Source organism: Daucus carota, chromosome 2, assembly GCF_001625215.2.
Source record: "Daucus carota subsp. sativus chromosome 2, DH1 v3.0, whole genome shotgun sequence".
NCBI lineage: Eukaryota > Viridiplantae > Streptophyta > Magnoliopsida > Apiales > Apiaceae > Daucus > Daucus carota.
Window position 1 is genome coordinate 17,691,529 of NC_030382.2, and position 4,070 is coordinate 17,695,598.

Here is a 4,070-nt window from a genome sequence, read left to right on the forward strand (position 1 = left end):
TATAAAAGAGAACCAACCATGCCTCTATAATTAGAGATATCCACATATTTTTCATTAGGACTTAACTCTAATTTAGTGGCAGTTGGCATGGGAGTTTTAGCTTCTTTGCAATCCATTAAATCAAACTTTTTAAGTAGATCATAGATGTACTTAATTTGATTAATGAATATACTTTCCTTTACTTGTTTAACTTGTAAACCAAGAAAGTAGATGAGCTCTCCCATCATGCTCATTTCATACTGACTTTTCATTAGATTGGCAAACTTTTTGCAAAGTTTCTCATCTGTAGAACCAGAGATTATATCATCTACATAAATTTGAACTAAAATAAAAGCACCATTTACATTTCTGTAAAATAGTGTTTTATCCACAGTTCCTCTAAAAAATGATTATCTAATAAGAATTGAGATAGAGTGTCATACCAGGCCCTTGGTGCTTGCTTTAAACCATAAAGTGCTTTCAATAAAAAGTAAACATACTCTGGAAATTCTGTATCTTCAAAACCAGGAGGCTGACTCACATACACCTCCTCTTCCAGTTCACCATTTAGAAAAGCACTTTTGACATCCATTTGATAGAATTTAAAATTTGCATGAGCAGCATAGGCCAAGAAGATTCTTATGGCTTCCAATCTTGCAACTGGTGCAAATGTCTCATCAAAATCAATTCCCTCAGATTGAGAGTTGATAAGTGGTATTTATACACACTTATAAGCCTTCATTTCCGCTTAAATTGGTTGGTTGTACTTAAGTGTTTAGTGTCTTTTGATGTGTTTTTAGTGTTTTTCTGTGCAGGTCACGAGTTGAGGTGATGAAGTGATTTTCTATCATTTTAGGTTGTTTTTGGTGCATTATTTGCAAGAATAGACAATTGTGGATTCATCGCGACTTGGGATTTTGTGGGTATATCTTCTACAAACCCTCACGAGAGCACACTCGTCCACTAGAGCTATCTAGGAGTTTAAAGGGCTTGTTGCATGTGCTAAATGCAACCGTGATCACCTACGGAAGTGGTACTAGAGCGAGGAAGGACATGCACGCGAGAACGAGCTGAAAAACGAAGAATAGGGCTGCCAGTGGCAGACAGTAGCGCGCCCGCGCTAACCTCTAGCGCGCCCGCGCTACCTACTGCTGCCACTAGCGCGCCTGCGCTAGTTTAGCGCGGCCGCGCCCTCCAGAAGTGTTCCGGGCCGATTTTTACAGCTTTTCTGATGGATTTTCGCAGCGGACGAGGCCCAGTTGACTTAGTCAAAGCATTTTAATTTCTCAAGTGTAAAAACCCTAGCCTCGAAGTAGTTAGAAATCGGAACAATTTCATAGTTAGTTTTCTTTTGTAATCAAGCACATTATCGGTTTTGTATTGGATCGTTCTTCGCGAGGAAGTGACAGTTTCGAGCGAGATCGTGAACATCAATTCTGTAACGTTGTGATCTTTATTATTAATTCAAGCATTTTTATTTCGTTTAATTCTCGTAGTTTAATTATCATGTTTTCATTAGAACCCATGATTTCGATTAGTTCGATTATGAACTAACCGCCTTCATGGGATTCTAATGGATTTATCGATGAAGTTTAGTGAAGAATATTACTTGTGTGATTTTGCGACGTACATTGATTTCTTTGCATGAGCCGTGCTTATTCTTCTTAGAAGCGTAGCTAACTTCTGAGTTGTTTGTTAATTCTTTCTGAAGCGAGAGTGGATGATTGAATTTAGAACTATGCCATGTAAACATAGGATTATGTGAATGAAACATAATTTGTGATAGACTTGAACTATTTTTATCACCCTGTGTAATCACGATAGACGACCTGTTATTAAACCTCTCTGCTTACACTACCGCTATAGAGATATAGGGTCTGAGCTTTGTTGGTGTCCATGAGATTTCTGTCTTAATTGCGGATTTTGATTGGTATGATATGTGTGCAACGAGAGTTGGCATGTATTACTTTCGTGTTGTCTGATTAGGATCAACAGTCACATGTTAATCAGTAATTTCAATTCTAGATGAATTCGATAATGAAGTTAGAATCCCATGTGTTTTCCTATTCTGATTTTGATTAGTAAATTTAGTTATTAGTATAAAAGAACACATCCTTGTTAATTGCCTTAGCAGTGAAAATTACTCATACATTGTTGCATAGGTGCGTATTCTTAATTCACCAGTCTCTGTGGGATCGAACTTAATATATTACTTGTGATCACGTGCGCTTGCGTGTAGATTTTTGCGAACAAGTTTTTGGCGCCGCTGCTGGGGCCTCGGTGTTAATTAATTAGATTATGTACTTGTCATCAGTGTGCATTAAAATTCACTGACTAGGATTCTATTCTCTTCTCACTTTTCTTCTTTTCTTTATTTCAGGTACTTGGATCGCGTTTATGCTAACACGTTCTCAAGCTCGTAAAAAAGCAATTGATTCATCTTCATCTTCTTCTTCTGATTCTGAAACAATGACACAACCTGAAGCACAACCAGACAGTAAGGCATTGAAGGATTTCTCTATGCCAAAAATCGATGATATCCAGTCAAGCATTGTCAGGCCTGCAATCGCAGCCAAAGCCTTTGAAATCAAACCAGGAACTATTCAAATGGTCCAGAACTCGGTACAGTATGGGGGTTCTCCTACTGAAGACCCTAATATGCATATACGTAATTTTATAGAGATCTGTGACACTTTCAAATTTAATGACGTCTCTGATGATGCTGTGAAGCTAAGGCTTTTCCCATTTTCACTGAGAGATAAGGCGAAGGGATGGTTACATTCTTTACCTTCTGGTTCTATTACTACATGGGAAGATCTAGCTCAGAAATTTCTTACTAAATTCTTCCCCATGGCAAAGACTGCTGCACTACGAAATGCTCTATCTCAATTCTCTCAACAATCAGGAGAAACATTCTGTGAAGCATGGGAGCGATATAAGGAGATGCTAAGAAAGTGTCCCCACCATGGCATGCCGGATTGGATGCAAATAAACAGTTTCTATAATGGTCTTGGACCTCAATCCAGACCTATGCTTGATGCTGCTTCTGGAGGTGCGCTATGGGCTAAAAGTTATGAAGAAGCTTATGATCTTATTGAAATGATGGCGGCTAACGAATATCAGAACCCTACTCAAAGACTTACTCAAGGGAAGGTAGCCGGAATTCTTGATCTTGACACGTCTACAGCTATTGCTGCTCAACTTAAGGCTCTCACGATGAAAGTCGATTCTCTGGCTCACCAAGGAATTCAACAGCCAATCTCAATTTGCGAATTATGTGCTGGTACTCACTCTACTGATCAGTGTGCCATTTCTAGTGAATCAGCACAATTTGTGAGCAACTTTCAGAGAGGTCAACAGCCTGCGCCAGCTACTTACCATCCTAACAACCGAAATCATCCGAATTTCAGCTGGAGTAATAATCAGGGTTATAATCAGCCTCAACAAGGATTTCAACAGGGACCTAAACAGTATAGTCAGGCTGGAACTTCACAACAGTATGCACCTAAACAGCCTTATCACCCACCGGGATTTCAGAATCATGGGCAATCAGCTAACGAAAGGTCTGACATGGAAGAACTAAGACTCATGTACAAGAGTCAGGCAATAACGTTGAAAGCCTTGGAGACACAAGTCGGTCAGTTAGCTAATGCTTTATTAAGCAGACCGCAGGGGAATCTCCCTAGTGATACAGAGGTACCAGGTAAGAGGGACCCTAAAGAGCAAGTCCAATCCATTACGCTAAGATCTGGAAAAACTACAACAGGGCCAACCTCAACATTAGTGCAGAATCAGGATGATGAACAGCAAGAAATTCCAGCAGAACTTCCTTCGAATACAATTGGCATAACACCTACTGTTGAAATGGATAGGGCTATCCCTACAGCTGCTCCAGTGTCAAAGCCATCATATCCACCACCTCCGTTTCCTAGGAGGTTAAAGAAACAGCAGCTGGATAAGCAATTTGGTAAATTTCTTGAAGTTTTCAAAAAGCTTCACATCAACATTCCGTTCGCAAAAGCACTCGAGCAAATGCCTAGCTATGCTAAATTCATGAAGGGTATTCTTTCAAAAAAGCTAAAGCTCGAGGA

At 39.6% G+C, this 4,070-nt stretch overlaps 1 non-coding gene across 1 annotated transcript; it reads right to left on the reverse strand.

The window, feature by feature from the left end:
* Window positions 1–2,844: 2,844 nt before the first annotated feature.
* Window positions 2,845–2,951, reverse strand: LOC135150923 (small nucleolar RNA R71). The gene has a single exon (XR_010289384.1). It is a non-coding gene; the product is annotated as a small nucleolar RNA R71 (small nucleolar RNA).
* Window positions 2,952–4,070: the final 1,119 nt, after the last annotated feature.